At 42.7% G+C, this 18637-nt stretch overlaps 1 long non-coding RNA gene across 4 annotated transcripts in view; it reads right to left on the reverse strand.

Moving 5' to 3' along the window:
- The window catches only part of LOC127474251 (uncharacterized), a 27316-nt gene continuing 8679 nt past the window's right edge, over positions 1 to 18637 (reverse strand). Inside the window, exons 5-7 of one of the 4 annotated variants that reach the window (XR_007905773.1) lie at positions 15915 to 16051; positions 1852 to 2442; positions 1 to 1764 (exon numbers count right to left, since the gene is read on the reverse strand). This is a non-coding gene — a long non-coding RNA (uncharacterized LOC127474251). The other 3 variants (XR_007905780.1, XR_007905772.1, XR_007905774.1) reach the window with 3 other exon arrangements.

Raw genomic sequence — 18637 nt, forward strand, 5'->3', positions numbered from 1 at the left:
TTTCTATTCTGAGTATGTGTTTATGTGCCCATAAATGCAAATTTTAAATTTCATAAATACAACAAATATTCTGCTGTGTTTATTACCTCTTTAGGTAAGGCTGACCAAACCTTGGGATGCAATTTTCAGTGGCTAAGGGCTGTACAGTCACTTTGTCATTAGTCTGCAGCAGTATTTGCACTGTGAAAGGTTCACTGCAATCCCATGGAAGGCTGATTTGGTCACCATATCATTTATCACAAGACAATTTGCAAATGCCCTCCTGTCAGGAACAAACCTATATCAAATTCTATACAAAAGGAAATGCAGGTGAAAATTGGGATGGAGAACATGCAAACAGTTAATTCTGACAAACTCTGCCTGCAGGTACAGTCCAGACTACCCCTGTGATGCTGAAAGGGAACTTCTGGCCTTAAACATTGTGATATATTTTAATTCAGGACTGAATGGAAGAATGTTGGCCATTAATGACCACAGTTAAAGGTCTGTTCATTGTTCAGCTTGAGGAACAGAGCCCTGGTGCTGTCTGTGGTCAGTACACAGACAGTGGGGGCAGAGACCTGGAAACCACTGTGGAAGGAGAGGGGGTGATTTGCATTTGGAGGGAGTGGTGAAAGGCCCCAGGTAAAGAACTAGGAACCTTGTTAAGTAGTTAAATCATAGACATGATGTCTATCCCAGAAGGAGCAAAAGGCCCTCTGGAAATACCTACTTAATCCCAGAGCCAGCACTGTCTAACACTGGCTTGAACTCCCTGACACTTACCACATGAGTACATGAGAATCTGAAGTTCTTATTAGAAGAAAAACACTACACCAAATAGTTCAAAAGGAGGTCCTAGGGAGAGCAGTTGCTGTGGAGTAGTTCAGAGATGTGCTGAACACAGAGTTAATGCTTCAGTGCTGCCATCCTTCTGTAGGAGCCTCCTGTTCCACTGCTCATTGGGTTTCCTGGGGCAGCATTTTCTCCTGCCCCTGTCCCTGAAACACAGCCCTGGGACAATGGCTCCTTCCTCTGTCCCTGGGCCTCACCCAGGCACAGACATGGCAACATTCAATTAACAACACCATCGAGATCCAACACACCCTGGGAAAGATGGCAAGAGCGCTTCTATCCCCTGTGGAGATTAATTTGTACCTCCTGGTGGTTTCAGTGTGACAGCTGGTGGCATTCCAGCAGCTGGGCACACCAGTCTCCTGGAGCTCACCCTGGTGGGCATGCCTTAGGTACCTGGTGCTGCAGCAATGCCTGAGAGCACTCAGCCCATGCCTGTGTTCCAGGAAAAAATCCTGCTGCATCCAAGCCTTTGCCAGAGCACAATCAGACTCCCTTTTCCTTCCACAAACACTCCTTCCTTAGTAAAGCCTGAAGGAAACTACATGCTAAAATACAGCACTTAGCAAAAAACCTGTGTGGTTCCTTCCAAATCTAAGTTTTAGGAGAAGAGTAAGGCAGGAAAAGGAATTCAGGGATGAAACCAGGGCCAACCAGGGCCAGTGAGGATAGAAAATACACACCCACCACCTGTTAAAAGGTGACCCCAATACACCATCAGGTTTCTGTACCTCTGGCTGGGCAAGCGAGGCACATGGCAGGTCTCCAGGAACCAGAGGCCAGCAAGGAATATCCCAACACACCTGTAGGGATCCAGCTTGCCCATCCCTTGAGAGAGGAAATCCACTGAGGTTTGGTTTTCCTTCACACCAGTTGAGTTAAAAAGCTACAGAGTGGGCACAGTAATGAATCCATGCTGGATGCACAGCCCTGTGGGTTAAAGGGAAAACAAGTTACCGGGTGAGAAGGATGCTCAGGACAGACCAGAGCAGCAGTGCTTGACTGAGGAAAGGCCACTTGCCAAGCAAGACCCAGACAGCAGGAGCAGAACCGGATGGTGAGTAACGCTGCCGTCAGCGCTCCCACTGGCGTGGCAATTCCAGGCAGGACTCTGCTCCCGGGGTCTGAGGGGGAGCTCTGCTACCCTTTGACTTCAGAGGCATTTCTAGTTCTGGCAGCTCCAATCCAAGGCTGCTGCCAATACAAACTTGGCACAGCCCAAGCTCTGAAACCCCCGGATTAGGTGGTGGGGCTGCACTCCAAGGCCTGCTCCGCAGGCGCACACGGGCGGAACAGGACACGCCGGGCGAGGGGGATGAAAAGAAGCCACCTGGCACATTTCCAGTTATCCCTGCTGGGATCCTGGGATGTACAGATGTGTGGATGGGCGAGGGCTGCTGGGCAGGGCTGTGCTTTGTTTCTGGCTCCTCCAGCCTTCTGGCCTTCGGCCTTTGCTTCAGCGGAGATTCTGACTGGGGACAAAACCCAGCGGTACCATCGGCCGTCACTCAGCACCTCCCTGGAGTCTGGAAACCTCAAACACCTTCCTCACCCACGTTCATTGATGCTGAAGAGCCTCAGTGACTTGCTGAAGTGCAGCTGTATTTCCTGCTGGGAAATCAGAGACAGTTCCAACTCTTGCATACACAGAAGTTCTCCATTCATGTGGAGCTGTTGCTTCAGGACACCCATGGCTTTATTTGCCCTTTGTATCCCTGGACAAACTTTGAGGCACAGGGTAGTTCTGGGTGTGAGCTGGAACAGAAAGGAAACACCACAGAGTGGCAGCTGATGGCCAGAGCTCAGTGGGGTGTTAGGGATCACACCTCCAGCAGTGCTGCACTAATAAACTCCACATCCAAGCAGTGTATCCAGCCATGCCCTGGGAATGATGGTAAATGTAATCCCTAACTGGCTGCAGGCTTTTATAAACACATTTGCATGTCTGGACACACTTAACTGGGCTCCAATCACTTCACTGGGTTCAGCTATTCCATGTCTTCCACCCACAACTGGTGCCAGATTCTTCTGCTTTGATACATTTAGTATTAGAAAGGGAAAGAATACTTACTTGTAGATAAAAATGTGGATAAAAAGAATTGTTCTTTAACACACAGATTCCAATGATAATGTATGAACAGTCAAATGATGGGGGCATCAGAAACATCACCAAGCCAAGGGGCTGTTCAGATTAGAGAGCAAATGTTAAGAAGTGCTCTGAAGTGATGATGTGCAATTGCTGCAAGGAGAAGACACTATCAGAGGATTTTTCACCCTATGCAAGGACTATAAAACTGGGGTAATTTTGAGACCAAGTTCAGCTAATTTCTTGGACAAAATGTGTAAGAAGCAAAAGGGTTTTTTTTTAAAATATATATATAGCATTGCATTAGAAAGATTTCTCCTAAAATGGGAAGAGCTAGCACACAGGAGTGAGGATTGCACAGCTCCTGTGGTTCTTGATAGCTTCACTAAGTGGCTTGAAATGGCTTCCCTAATAACAGCTTCTCATCCCACTTGAAGTTACAGACTCGTTTACATACAGGTCAAGAGAAGACACCTTGAGTAGAATGTCTCCCAAGCCCAATTTAAATAAATATATACCTGTATACAGTCTGTGGAAAAGCACAGTACATCCGATGTGCAGAGCTCACCTGGAATTCAGGGCTGTTCAGCCAGCTAAGGACCCAGCCAAGCCCCCCTCCCAACCTTGTAACAGCTCGCTGAGCAGCAGGCCCAGTCCCACAAAGCACAGTCCTGCCCTCCTGCTCAGATCACAAGAAGGGGCTCAAGAGAGCACCTCAGAGGTGCCCAGAGGTCTGGACTGCACAGGTACAGTCCAGCCCATCATTAAAGCAAGGCCCACCTCTCTTGCTAATCAAAACTGCAGCACAGCCCCTGGCAAACACAAAGTTGTGTGTAAAAGCTTCAAAAAAGGAGTATATGCAGTTTGGGGTCTCCAGCTACAGAGGCAAACCCCCCCCCCGAAGGAAATACTCCTGTGAGTACTCCCAGTTACCACTGTCTTACAGTGGTTCCTCTCTCTAACTGCCTCCACAGGATTTAGCTGGGCAGCCCCTGGGATCTGATGCTGTAGGTCTGAAAAGGAAAGCTGGAAGAAGGATGGATTCCCAAATCCCACAGAACCAACTGAACTTCTCCATGTCTGGAGAGGAAAATGCAGAGCGCTCTGGTGCCACCATGTGAGTGACTGAAATGGAGGAAACAAAACTACCACGAGAAAGCAACACAGAACACACACTGAAGGGAGCACAGGAGCCTTAGGATAAGCTGGGGAGGGCAAAGCTCCCTTGCAGCAGACCTGTAGGGTTCCTGCAGAGAGGTCCTGGCAGTTCAACACTTGTGGGCAAATCCTAAATGCTCGAGAGCTTATGGGCAGGAGGTGGGCTGAAAAATCTGCAACAAGACCTCTTCTATCTTTCTTCCACTTAAAGGAGCTGGACTTTGAACACAAGCCTGGCAAATAACTGTGATTACATCAAATGTGTTCATCCTTCATCTGTCTCATCCTTCCTCGTCCCCGTCTGCCGGCAGAATTACCTCAGCAGTCTCCAATATTTTACTATTTACAGGCCAGTTTGCTGTTCTCAGCTGCTCTGACCTTGTTGGAAAGGAAGCACTGGTGGTTTGCTCACTGGTGCCTCTGCAGTGCTCTCAGCGATGTGGAGACTGATAGAGAACCTCAAATTGGGTGTAACCCTGCAAAGCCAGTGCCAAAATATTACTGCTAAGGTCTCTCAGCTCATGTTTTGAAAATTCTTTGGATGCATAAACAATGCTGTTCTTTAATAGACGAGGTTGTAGCACAGAAGGGGTTTGTGCTCACCAACCCAAGCTCACAGAGGGGGAATATCATGGTGTTTTTACCATCTGTAGCAGCTTTACTACAGACCAGCAAAGAGCCATCAGTGATTATCAAAGGGCCACAGCAAAGGAAAGCCAGTCACAACCCCTGACTACCTTCAAATTGGACACCTCAGCTAATCAAAATATCTCTTAATCAAATAAAATTTCTCAGCAGATACTAACAGTAATAGCAAAAGTTAAGTTTTATTTAAAGCTGATGTAAAAAGAATTTTCCTGATAGAGATCTGAAAATGATAAACATGACAAAAAGGATATATTGCAGAACAAATTACCACAGACTGAAAGAGCAGCCAGTGAAAACAGTCTGCATTTAGCTGAGAAGCAGCTTTTTGGAGAAGCAAAGGGGTTTTGTGAGCAGGCAGGTTCTGCAGTGAAGTTCAGCACTGCCAGACTAGCCCCTGTTTGTTTATAAACATTATATATTTAGTATTATCTAAATAAATCACATAGCACTGGCTTTGCTCTCACCTTGTGTGCTAGAAAAAAAATAGAAATAACAGAAACAAACAGAAATAAGAGAAATAAAAGAAATAACAGTCACTGAATCTTGAGCCTGAAACTTGAGCATAAACCAGCCATGCTAAAGTCTGAGACATGTTCACAATCCACAGCCATGTGAGTTAACTGACCATTTTTACAAGTCTTTGCAGGGGTGACACAGCACTCTGGCTGTACTATGTGTTGTATTATGTGCTGTACTGTCTCCCACAAGGCAGGACTTTACCTGGGGCCTCTTACACAGCCTGTCACAGTCTCTAAATTGATTTATTCCATGCTCAACAATACCCCTCAGTGCCATGGTCTGCTCTAGTTTTCCAGCAAAGACAGTCCTAGAAATGGAAGATGCAAACATTGATAGCATTTTGACAAAGTCCCTTGACCACCTAAAGCTGAGTTGAGAAAAAAAACCACAAAAAAACCCCCAAAAAACAAAACAACAAAACAACAACCTAACCTGTTCTTCTAGCAAGAATAAACCTCAGCTTGACACCCCATGGTGGATGACTTGATGTCTGCTCCACCTGGCAAACCCAAAACTCTCCTGCTGGCTTTTCCTCCAGCCTTTGTGCCTTCCAACAAACACTTCTGATACTCAGATACACAACACAGACATCTTCAAATTGGCCATTTGGTCTCAATTACACTGAAGCCAAAGTCAGAGCTTTATGTGCCTGAGCATCAACCTCTCAGCCACCTCTTAATGATGGTGACAACCACAGCAAATCCTTTTTCCCCACTCACAGTAACTCTGCTGCTACAAACACCTCTATCTTAGCCTAATAACATAAGCAGCTACTTTACTTGCAAGCCCTCTCCAGCCTTCCTTTACTGCCAAGAATCAGTCTTGCTAGACTTCCAAGTATGTTTGCTCTTCCTCTCATACTGACCTTTTCCCTTGGCAGGAGTTTCCTCCTCACACAGAACCACTTCATTTTGCTCTTGAGTTCTTTCCCCAGAGTGCTCCTCTGTGAGGGTGTCACCAGAGATAAAACACAACAAAGACAGTGGAATGCAGGAATACAGGAAAGGAGTCCAACATCTTTTCTGTGCAAGTTATCTAAAAAATTGGTTTTGGAAGGTATGAAACACCTTCCAGTGTAACATCACTTTGGCAAACAGCACTTTAATAATTATTTGCCTTATGAAAAGATTGGTTACTGAGTTGTTTTTCCAATTTTTTCTCACAGCACACCAGGACAACTTCAACTCAGAAACCAGAATTCAAGTCCATACCTGTTGAAACCATGGACAGGAATTTTTTGTAAATATATTTGAGATTTTGCTCTTTTGTTATGACTTTTCTGAGGAGAGCAGAACACACAGAGAGCTTTTGATAAAGCTCTACTACTTAGCAAGCACACCTTCAGTTACAGGTTTGACCTCAATTCTGAGTTTCTGGAGTGAGATTCTAGTTTTTTCAGTACTGTGTCAAGCATGGAAGGAATATGCACTTTTAATACTTATAAGACTGCCAGCAGAAATTAGGTTATATTAACTATATATATATATATAAAGCAAGAGTTAATATTTTCACACAGAGATGGGAAATATTCCTACAGGTACCTGACCAAAAGCATTGCATGCAAGACATACTATGTATTTAGTTTCATTTTTTATTAGTTTTTATACAATTTCACCTGGAGTATCATGTCTAATTTTGTCCCTGTTCCAAGCTGTGGATCCCCTTTGAGAGACTCTGAAGTGAAAAATAACCATTGCTTCCTGAATTGTCCCAGGATAGATGGCTCTTTTCTGTTGCTAGATGTTCTCAGAAGACAACAATATATATTTTTTAGATTGAATCTGATTTATTGCAACAACAAAATAATCAAATATTATAAAAATTGTCATTTCTGCTGCCAGTAGCAGCACTGATATGACAGTTATTCAGTTGATTTTCTACTCCAGTTTTCCATAGGTACATTTTGTAACTTAAGAAAACCTTTGTTTGCGTTCACCTATTGTGCAGTGGTTGTTTATTTTTAAGCTGGTTTGGTTCTATTTAAACCAAATTTAATAAGATGAGCAACAGGACTTGTAAATGAGAACATCTGGTAAAGGCCTGCAATCTGCCAGACAGTCTTGTGCAAGAGTAATCGCTCCAACTAAGTGTTATTTGCAATGCTCTTTAATATTATGCCAGACACAGTGATCACACAAATGTAAAAAGGATGGAAGTAACATCATATCCCTGAAATCATCACCCAGTGCCCATATTTTCTGAAGCTCACATATGAATCACAAGCAAACTACTGTCCTGGCAGAAGCCAAAGGTCCCAGAGGGGGAACATGCCTGATGTTCACAGGGGGGAAAAGAAAGGAAAAAGCAAGATGGAGTAAAACCTGCAGATTTATCTTGTTCTATGCTGTCCAAGTGACTGCTCATAGATTAACTGAGACAGTTAAGGGTGAGAGGATTAAATTAAACTGCTTTCATTAACAAATACAAGGTTGGAATGGACTAAAAGAACATGGCCATAATATGATTTATGGCTAGGCCAATACAAATATTTCCTGTCAGTCAACAGTTACAAGGAGGAACTAATGGCAAATATTTACACTTTCTCACTCTTCACTATTTAGTGATGTGATTTTGCTGCTTTTAAATCATTTTGTATTAATCTAAACTGATGTTTCAGGGAGATATTTTTTCAGAGAGATCATCTTTGTCATTAAGATACAAGTTTAAATTTTTAGCTTTGGTTTCAAAACTGGATTGAAAGACAGGCTGGTACTGTGATCAAGATGCTCTAACAGCAGCAATAATAATCTACTTAAACATTCCTCCTGATATGAAAAAAAACCCAAAGCAAAGCAACAAACCACTGGTTGTGAAACTGTTGAGCAGCAGGAATGAATATTTTTCACAACTTCGTATGACACAGAAAGCTGCAGGTGGTACACACTTTATCTTTTATGACTACTGTGATGGGTTTTCATACTCTTATTCTCATCAAAACTTGCTTAAATTTCACAATTAGCAAGAGAAGCCAGTAAGTGAAGCAGAGGGTTCACAGAGGTGGAAGGACAAATTTCAGAGGGGTGACTGAGGAGTTCTCCTCCCTCACCCCAGGTACCCCAAACCACTGAGAAAGATGCGACTACTCCCCGCAGAAGGACTGAAGGGAAACACTGGGGCCATTGCTGTTGTGCCCCAGCCCCAGGAAATGACTGTTGTCACCTCTCCATGTAATTGGGTCATGGCAAAGTTCTCCTGCCTGCCCAAATAAGCCTCTTCAACAGACGGCTGCGATGCCCGGCTCAGACACGGACATAGATCAGACCCAGTTACGGTGAAGTAACGTCTCCAGAACGACTGTCCTGCCCTGCTGCCCTACAGTAACAGCCTTCCAAAATCACACCAGGGCAGTGCCACAGCCTCCACTGGACTGCTCTCCTCCAGTGACTGAGGAGAGCCAGGGAAGGAACTCCTGCCTCACTGAGATCCTTCTCCCACCTCATTCAAAACTGCATCCAACTCCATCTTAAAGCTCATTTGGTCAGAAAGCTGTTTCAAAACCTCAGGGATACAATGCTTAAGAACCTTACTCTAGCATAATCTTTCTTAAAAACTGCTTAAAACTATTTGACTTTTGTCTGCTGTTGCTAAAGGTTTTATTAAACTCAAAGTTTAAATAATTCTCTTTCAGTCCCCCAGATCGATGCCTGGAGGTATTTACACACAGAAATCAAAGCCATCCGTTGCTAGAATTAACAAACTAAACCTCTCTATGCTTTCCTCCTGCATCTTTCCATTGCTTTATTTATTATTGCAGCCTCTCTTTTCATCTGTCTTAGTGTCAGTGCACTCAGTGCCTTCAGCACAGACAGCAACACTCACAGTATTCCCTATCAGACCATGGGGCTCAGTTAATATTTTTAGACTACTTTCTCCACTTTCACTGAATTCAGGCCCTGAATTTCTGAACTGTGCTGGTCTAAATGTCACCAGAAAACTTTCAGCAGCATGTCCCAATAATGGTGAAGTTTTATCTGGCCATACAGTTGAGTTCAGTGAGTAACCCGAGCCCCGAGGAGCGTTTCACCAGGGCGTTACCATGAGGTAACGCGGAGTCATCAGCCCCAGCCAGAGCCCTGGAACAGAATGTTATGAGTGTAACATCCACCTGCAAACGGTGCCAAACTCTGCAATCTTTGCACATTCCACAGCCATCTCCCCCAGCCCCTCAGGATTCCCAAAGACAAAAACACACGAGCCTATCTGCTGGCAGTGAGAGCCATTCCCGCTCCCTCCATGACTGAGTATTCCAGGCAGTCCCTGCTCCTACAGTTTGGTAGCTGGTCACTGAGGCCAAATTCTACTTCTCTGCCATCCTGTGTCTGCAGCCCAGCCCATTCCCATCAACACTGGCTAAACAAACCACTACATCATCCCCACCAACACTGAGGATTCATCTGTGCTCCCAGAGCCGCTCAGTCTCTGCTGACAGGCTCTCCTTGACCTTCACTGCTCCAGGTCCAACCTCCCTCCTGCTCAGCTTCTCCTCAACGTGGCATTTAAAGTTCACCTGAACTGGCCCAATCTGTCACTGGGTCTAATAATGCAGCTGGTTAAAACACAAGGCAACCAGCACCACCATCCCCATGTATTCCAGCAAACTGAGGGCAAACAAAAGGGCTCATCCCATATCCACACCACCGAAAACCAGGAGAGTCAGGTCCCAGTGCCAGGCTGTCCTTCCTGTTTCCCTCATCAAAAATACCAGAAAGAACCACCACAATGATCTCAATAGACCTTCAAGACAATATTCAGTATTTGTATATATTCTGAACCTACTTATTTTCTGTGAAGTTCCTGGGAATTTAAAAGCATTGCAAAGTTAAAATTTATTATATACAGAGGGGGAAAAAAATGCTTGGATGTTTTGTGGTTTTTCACTAAAAGATAGTAGGCTGGAATACATGAAAATAACACCTATTATTTTAGGTATATATTTTACTGATGGAAATAGGATAATTTAGTAATTATTTGTTGCAAGGTCCTAAATGAAATATTTATGAAGCACTGCAAATAACTGAGTTTTCCTCTTTGTTCCTCACTCTGTAAATCAGGCACTATATTTACACATTCTTTTGCAATGTACTTCTAGGAATAAGTGTTCAAGCTTCGTCAGAGGTTGAATAATGTGCAAATTTGTTCTGTCTTCCTTACAGAAAGTGACATAAGCTTGGAAAAATATCCTATATAATACTCTGATTTTTTCAGAAATATAACCCTTTAACCTGTCCTATTCTCACAGCTCCAGTATTTGGATAGAAAAGTCACTGCCATGCATTAAGAGTAAGCATCAAATGGATTTGGAATTTAAATATTTGTGTCTTAAACACTTTGCTTGTAAAACTAATTTTACTCAAGCAAAAGTCACAAATTTATCTTTCTCTAGACTCAATGGAGCTAAAAAAAAATTCATAGAAACAGATAAGAGTATGCAGTACAATAACCCAACTGAAAAGGTCACAAACTTCTGCCCAAAATGTGAGGAGCAGCACCTTATCTCTATTTATAGTTTACAACTTGCTAGTTTAAACACATCTTATAATTCCACATGAGAACAGGTTCATTTAGTTTAAATACTCTGCCTTCACAGGAACTCTTTCTTTATCTGCTCACCCAAGTTGCATTTTTCAGGGCATTCTGAAACCAGTTTCCCAGAATTTGACAGGCTGTCTGCAGTCCCATTGCTTCAGCTTCTCCATCCTTACCCCTTTCCTAATAATTCTTCCTGTTAGTGGATGTCAACTCCAAGGATTCTGAAGTTCATTTTGAAGGTGTGGAGTTCATATCCCACTTACATGAAATTATTTTAATGTAAAAGTTAAGATAAACGTTCAGAAGGAGTTGCTGTTCTCCTAAAAAGACTTGTGAGTTTGTAGCCTACCCTTAATTGAAATATATGCTATGTTCTTAGATACTTGCTGTGCCTACTTGTGGCATAGCAGGGCCATTCTTCTTCTGAAAAGAAGAATAAAGGAAAAATATGAATTAAAACATCAAGAGATCTGAATTTCCATTGAGCTTGGCATTAAAGGCTAAGCAAGCTTCCCTTTCCAACTCATTTTCCTTTCAGTGGGTTCAGAACTACCAAGAACTGATGATCAGGTCACCAAGAAATGACCACTGTAGCATCTTTCTCTGGGCTGATTGTCCTCATGAGGCCCCCACATTCATCTGAGAGTTCTCACTGTTATTTCACTTCATGATGTCGTCCCTGAGCTCCCACAGGAGCTGGGTTTGGCATCTGTAACACCGAGCTTTCCCATAAAATGTCTGTCCATCCTGCTCATGCCTCATGTCCTGGATTTGACAGCAGCAATAATTGGTTTGATTCACTCACTGGAGCACAGGCAGAGCAGGGGCTGTAACGTCCCTTGTCAATATTTCAGCACACACACCTACACTCACTCCATGCTCAAGGTTTTCCCTCCTCAGCAGAACAGGAAACAATTCACAATATGCCACTTTGTTAATGACAGGATGTCTTTTAAGCAGCACAGTGATTATATATTATTATGATTATGCAAATTCTTTTCTTTCCAGTCTGACCGAGCCTGTATTAAATTTGTTTCTCAGGCCCAGCACCCATAAACACGGGAGAAATGGTGTTTTCTTGTAAAAGTATTTTGATGTCAACCCATATTTTTTACCAGCATCCCTAGGATTTTCTCTTATTTTCTGAAAACTGACTTTGAGCAACGGATGTTGACAATTCCCTGAGCCCAATCCTTCTGGAGTAGAATTGTCTTAAGGGTGGTGCATTATTTGTGATTTTCATCTTCAACCCCCCTGCTTTGCTCACAAAAACATATGACTCATTCTGAAGAGAATAAAAGAAGGCTGCCCGTAAAAAGTCCCATCCTCCAGACACGTCTCTGACGATGATGTGTGAAAAATTAGATTGTTACATCCACAGGGTGAGGACTTTTTCTTGTTTGTTCTGAAAAGCACCTAACAGACCTGGTCATGATGCAAATTATGAAACAATTGTAATTGAAAAACCTGATGTACTCAGGAACACTGGCTGACACAGTCACATATGAAAAGAAGATACTGGCTGCCAACTTAGGAGTGCCCAGCACAGGAGACCCTGCAAAAGAATACTCTGTCAGGGGCAGAAAAGCCATGAATGAGACTGTCTGTGGAAGAACAGAAGCTTCTAAGGGTGACCTGCTACTTCCCTTAAACACCTCTCCTGGAATCCCCCTTGCAAATGCACCTCCTTCCTCGCTCCAGAATCCAACTTCCAAAGCCTGTTCTAACTCTTCTGGGGAAAAAAGAGAAGAGATTCTTTCCAGTCTATGCTAGAAGGGGAATCCTCACAGTCCAGTCAAGGCAAATAAGCAATTTTTTGTAACTAGGCTTTTATTGCAGGCAGGTATTATCTATAAACCTGTCAACCCACCAGGGAGTGATGTAAAATCTTTGATTCTCTACACACTGGAGAGATTTTTTTCTACTTGCAGTCCTCATAACACCTCAGAGTCCCTCAAAAAGCTGAGTTAAAGAGAACACTGTGCCAGAACCAGAGCAGGCCATGTTTGGTGACAGTGAGTTGCTGATTCATCCTCAGATGGAGGTTACAGAAAACACAGGAATCTGTTGCCAGACTTTGGTGCCCTGTCCCTCATCCTTTCACAGTTATGCCCACTGAGGTGCACGGACCTGTCAGATGTACCTACACCTCCATGCTGGGCCTTGGGGAAGAGAAACAGGGCTCTTCCTGTTGCTAACTGGAGATTAATCATGTCCCAGAGCACAGCAACTGGGAGCCCTTCCACTGCCTAGACATGCAGCATGTTCATATCTTGCACGGGGGGTGAGGGAGTTGGGATGGAAAGATGCTTCTGCTTTCTTTTTCTGGGAACATTACAGGGATTTGCTGGCTCTTGTTAAGGCTACACTTTGTGATGGGTTTAGTCTAAGCCCTGGGAAGGATAAGTAATACCAATAACAGCAATCAATAAAATGGTCTCTGACACTGTGATTTCCTAACCATTAAACCAGACTGTAACATACCCATCTGTGCACTAAAAAATACTATTACATACTTAAACTTTACATATTTACAGCCAAAGATTGACATCAGTGTAAATTATAGCTCTGTAAAGCACACCAGAAAACCAGAGTCCTGGGACTGCAGACTCCAAACACGAAGGCAATCCCCAGCTAAAACTGAGGGACAGATGTGTCAGCAGTGGAAAATCTGCAAACTTCACCCCAGAGCCTGCACCAGAGAGGGCTCCAAATTTCATAATCTTAATTTATAGCCTCTAACCCTGAGTTTAAGAACCAGATTAGCTTTTTCCTAACTCTAACCCTGTCTCTGAAGTCCCCAGATAACATATATATTGATGTGCTGAATTGTTAAAACCTTGAAACCTAAATCCAATCTTCTTTATAGCCAGAGGTTAATCCTTCTATAAAAGTAAAATATGTGGCTTTGGGTCATGTCTGCCCACATTTTCTGGTTCTTAAAGCTGTAGATGCCTAAATACTACCTCCAGCTCACATCCTCAGGCAAACCTCAATTACAAGAACAAAGTCAGTCTCTGCAGTGAGTGAGGGACATGGGAAGCAACAGAAACACACAAATATCTGAAAATTTAGATTGAAACATAAACTGAACATTAATACACTGAAATGCTATTAGTAAGCATATAGTGAATGCAGCCATAAATAGAGTGGACCCCTGAGTTTTCCTTTGGATATGAATTTCTCCAATAACACAGAATATAAGATCTTCATCAGTCCTCAGCCCTCCTTTTAACCTCTTAATACCTGAGCTTCAACATGAGAAGCCCTAACTCTGAGCCCAAATAAATGCTTAGTAAATCAGTATATTGATCAATCTCTAAAGGGGCCCTGCCAGATCCCTCCCTAAAACTGGACACCACAAAGTTGAATTACTAGTCCTATAATCTAACTTTCATTCAAGTCATAAACCTAATTTGAAGTCTAGAAGGGGGATGAATCATTTAAACAGAAAAGTTGCCAGTCCCCTTTTAACTCTTGGGACTTTTAAAATGTCAAGAGCTCTTGAAGACTCATCTTTCTAAAGCTTGACCTTGACCCCAGCCTCAAGGAGGGATATGGGATTGAGATCCCAAATCCGGATAGCTGTTAATGATGGCAGTCCATGCTGTGAAGGAGAATTTTTAGGAGAGGTAAAGAACTTCACTTCCTACCAGAAGGGAGCTCCTTCCATCCATGCTCCCTGCTACCTGTGCCCCTGAGAAACAGCTAATTAAGTGGACATTCAGTTTGAGATTTCTAAAATCTACTGCTCAGTTCTAACCTCAGACTTAATTATAAACAAACAGAGGCCAGTATCTCCTGATATAGCAGAAACGTATTTGGATGGTAAACAACTTAAACTGGGGTTTTTAATTTCTTTTTGCCTCATTATTGCCTCAGCAGATCAGCTCAAGGATCCTGCCTTTGCTGCAGATCACTCCTGCTTCAGATCAGCACTGCACAGTGTCTGATGGACCACAGCCTTGCTGAATAACTGACATTCCTGCCCTCATTTTATTTGGTGGCAGAAAATTCCTGCTATATTCAAACTGCAAACAGGCTGCTGAGCCTCAGTGCCCTGCTTTGAGCTGGGCAGTCATGCTGTGCTTGTGCAACTCTTGTGGGAGGATCGAGAAGAAAACTGATTTCTCAGAGGCAGAGTTCACGTTGAAAGCACTTAAAAGAGAATACAACTATTTCAAAGGTCATTGAAGCTGAAGGGGAAATGAGAATTTTTCCATGTCTTAAATACCTTTAGCTTTGCCAAAGGAAAGGGGATTTATCATGCTGAGACAATTCACTCTGCCAAACACCCAGGCAACCCTTGTTCACTGTAGGTGTCTTTTAAACAACAGAATCCTAATAGGCAGAAGTATTGAACATTTCAGACTTCTGTAAACTCATGAATGATCAAACCTAGGTGTTTGCAATAAGAAAAAAGCAGCTTCCACAAGCCTCTGGCAGCTTTACCCAAAGCTTTCTCCACTACCATTAATATACAGTATTCAATACTGCCAAGAGAGTTTTTTGTACATTAACTTATTATTTAACCTCTGAGACCTTCCTGTTGAATTCACATCAGAAGTTACTGTTCAGTTCTCACTCTGAAGTCAAGCAACAGCAGCAAAGTTCCAATAAAGAAAAAAAATTAATCTTCTCAGAGCACTGTACATTAAAACCTAGTTGATGTACACGATGTACAATTACACTGACCCAGAAAGGTTTTCCCCCTTGAATATACACATTTAAACAGACAGTTTTTCCTTGAATTTGTATGAAATGAAAGCTTGAAAATGTGCTAAAAGGATTATTTATAGTAGCCTGAGTGTGATGTCTAAGAAAGATGATTCTTCATGTTACAAGAAAATTACTTCATACCAAGTCTGAAAAAAACCCGTCTGACACCTTTTCACTGCAATTTTGCCAAACTGAGGGTGTTATTTGTCAGCCATATAAAAAGTGGTGACTCTTTCTGGGAGTCTCTAACTGTCCCCAAGGGGTAATGAAGTAACTAATCTGAAAGAATTTGCTGCATCTTTTATTCACAAATTCACAAATTAGCCTGTGCTAATTCAGCTACTACTGTTTAACTGAGAATTCTTGTTTAACTCATCGTTTCTTACGTTATAAAGAGACATAAAAAAATTCATGCTCTTACCTTTCTCATGTTCATTTTCTCTGTTTTTCTTAATTTTCTGCCATCCTCCACATTAATCAAATCTTGTATGATATTTTTCTTCCTATAGTTAAATTTCATTTTCTTCCAGCTATGATTCAGCAGAATGAGCCCATACACTGTATGAGAAAAAAAGAACAAACAATGTGGAATGTACTTCATTTAGTGAGACATTTTTGAGAAACAGTAGTCACTTTTTGTCAGACTATCTGGATCCAGAGCAAAACCCATTTTCCAGGCCCAAACTAGGAGAGGAATAATTCCTATAGTGGGAAAGAAAGAGAAGCTGAATATTTCCTGTTTAGTAAGGTCTTGTTCTGCCAGACATCCTCCAAAAGATTTTCCCCTGTAACTTTCTGTCACTAAAATCTGCCCTGTTGTATGAATCAGAGCACAGATTCCATATAGAATGAGACTCCAGTCTAGCTCAGATAAATCCATGCTCTAGCTTTGGGATGCAAACCTTTAAAATTCTCTTAGAGGAACTCATTAGGGCCCACTGAGAAATATTATGACAGCAATAAAGTGATGGTGGCAGGGCCAAGGCTCCAGACAAGTCCAGTTCCATACATCCTCCTGCTCTTCAAGATCCTCAGTAATATCTGCAGCTGGACTGAACTGAAAGGCTCTTCTGGAATAAAAACAGTTCTCCTGATTTTGGTAGTACTATAAAAATATCCCAAACATGCAGATTCTATCCTTCATCTTCCACTCATTGTGATGGGCTCACCTGGTATCTCTGAGAGGACAAATGTATTTCCTGAGTCTGATTTTTCTCTCTACTTCTTGCTATTATACAACTCTCTGAACTTTTTAGGGATTGTAAATACAATAAATCTATATTTACATCAACTGGATGATGCCTGTGAGCATCTGACCCTTATTACAGCAGCTTGCTACCACAGAACTCATTGCAATGCTACTTCTACTCATAAATCAAAGAAAAGCAATGGTGTTAATATTCCTTGGTCTGAAAAGTCGCTATACTTAAGTGCTCTTCAAAATTTACTTTTTTTTGTTACAATTAAATAAAATATGGCACTACAACGCAGCCAGTTGTGCATGTAAAAAATGACCAACTGTGGAAGGCAACAGAAGGAAGCATCTTAGATCAATTAGCAGTTGTCCCAGAAAAACCTGTTGCCATCCCATGCCCTTCCCACATTAGGGCTTCTACCTCCTCTGCATCATTCTCTTCTCTTGCCCCTTAAAGACCATAACCCTGAAACTGTGTCAGTCCTTCCTGCAAGACCAAAAATTATCTGTGATTCTTGATAGTTTTTCTCAGTAACTCATTAAATGATGCTTCCAGCACTCTCATTTAACTTGCAGTTACATCCCTGCTGTGATTCCTGCAAAGTTAAAGATGAAATAAAGGTTCATTACTCAGTGAATGTTTAACAGGCCAACACTACTCCAGCTACCTCTTCCCTTTCCTCAGCTCAGTTTCTCTGTATCACTTCTGGGACACCACAGCAGATCTCACAGCCAACTGAGCCCTAACAGGCATTCAGAGCACTCCAAGGTAACTTAGTTTTCACAGGAAAATTAAGGGATATTTTGAGGATACTGATGGGTTCACAGTGGGGATCAATGATGGGACTGAAAAAGCAATAGGGTCTCTGTCAGACCAGACCCACATTATCCCTACAACTGTTTTCTGGGATTTCAATGGCACACATTTTCCATGTGATCCCAGTGCACATGAACACCCCCCAAACCCACCACCATAAATGGGACTGACCAATGTGCTTCAGAAAAAGCCCAGGCCTGAAAAGGCACAGCCAAGTCATGGGCCTCAATTTAAGGAATGTTAGTCCAGAAATCAAAAATAACAGCAATAGGACTGTAACTGGGATGATCTCAGGACATAAACGGAGCAGAGGTCATAAGGAAAGGCTTCTTTTCTACCCTTTTCTTTTGAAAAATGTAATCAACTACTGAAGTTGGGAAATACAGGTGAGATAGCTGAAGTAATGAAATCAGATGAAAAATAGGGTTCTCTCTTTCTGGTTGGAGTGACTAACCACAATATTAGGTCCCTTGTGCTACTTCAAGACAAATTAAAATGCTGGTGAAGCCATGCATCCTTATTTACTCATCAGGAACATAATGAGTCCTGTTTCCCTAAAGGCAGCTGAAATCAAAATAAGGCAATGGGACATTTCTTGCTTTCCCTATTTCATAGCTCTGTTTCAGATGGAGCTCAACCCACAAATGGTTGGGGTGTGTCCCCACCTGCCCCTGCTCCACCGTTCCTCTCAAGTCCCTTCTCCCTGGCACACTAACCTTGGCACAACAGCAGTGAGCACACTGCCCAGCACCAGTGCCCTGAGAGTATTTCTTGCCACCTCCCAGAATCCATAAGAAGAATTTAAAGTAGGATTTCAAAGTCTATGCCTGAAAACAAAGGGGAGAGCAGCAGGATCTGGTCAGGATCCAGCCCCATCTGGCTGTGTCTGACCACACTCTGTGCAGTGCCCGCAAAGGCACCACCTCAGTGCCGCTGTGACACTACAGTTTAAACGTGTCTGAAGTGCTGCTCACTTCCCACTGATCCACTTATGGAATTACTGTCACTCAAAATTTGCAACCCCGTGTCACCTCCAACAACTCAAAAACTTAATTCACAAGAGGAATGAACCAATACCACCCTACCAAAATGAACGTATCCATAACACAGTAAATGAAGCAGCCAGTCACGA

This window comes from Manacus candei, unplaced genomic scaffold (genome assembly GCF_025592945.1).
Source record: "Manacus candei isolate 608988 ecotype Guabito, Panama unplaced genomic scaffold, ASM2559294v1 h1tg000005l, whole genome shotgun sequence".
Classification (NCBI taxonomy): Eukaryota; Metazoa; Chordata; class Aves; order Passeriformes; family Pipridae; genus Manacus; species Manacus candei.